At 35.5% G+C, this 653-nt stretch overlaps 1 non-coding gene across 1 annotated transcript; it reads right to left on the bottom strand.

Moving 5' to 3' along the window:
- Positions 1-303: 303 nt before the first annotated feature.
- Positions 304-410, bottom strand: LOC124889036. Its single transcript, XR_007047654.1, has one exon. It is a non-coding gene; the product is annotated as a small nucleolar RNA R71 (small nucleolar RNA).
- Between the last annotated feature and the right edge of the window lie 243 nt (positions 411-653).

Genomic DNA, 653 nt, shown 5'->3' with positions numbered 1-653 from the left:
CTAGACATGATAGGAAAATTTAAGATTAAATAAAACATGGTGCAAGTGTTTCACATAAGCGGGAATCTTACAGGCCTACCCCATGAGGATCCACCGGTACATCGTTAGAATTTTTTGGAGATTAGTGTCACATTCATTCCCATAGAATTCTCCACAGATTATATGAGGCTAACTCTTTTTCAATTCTCACTATTTGGAGAAGAAAATAAATGTTTGAGGGCAAAACCCTTAAATCCAATCACAACATAGGACGACTTGGCAAAGAAGTTCCTCATTCGATTCTTTTCATCCATGAAAATTGCAAGTTTGAGGAGTGAGATTTTAAGTTTCAAGTAGAAGCCGAATGAAAATCTCTATCATACATGGGAGAGATTCAAGTCTGTTATCAGAGATTGCCTACATCACCAATAGACCAGTCAGGTATTAGCTTATACTTTTTTTGAAAGTATTGACCATAACATAAATATTTTCTAGATTTAGTAGCAGGTGATCAAGATTAAGAGAAAACCTATGATGATTTGTATACTCTTCTCAATTATATTGCACAAGGTAATCCAGAGTGGTGGGGTGATATTCAAAAAGTATGGTGAAGAATCCTGTAGGTATGATTAAGGTAAATAGTATGAAAACATTGGCTGCACAGTTGGCCTCTT

This window comes from Capsicum annuum, chromosome 11, assembly GCF_002878395.1.
Source record: "Capsicum annuum cultivar UCD-10X-F1 chromosome 11, UCD10Xv1.1, whole genome shotgun sequence".
NCBI classification, from domain to species: Eukaryota; Viridiplantae; Streptophyta; class Magnoliopsida; order Solanales; family Solanaceae; genus Capsicum; species Capsicum annuum.
This window is presented reverse-complemented; position numbering and strand designations above follow the sequence as displayed.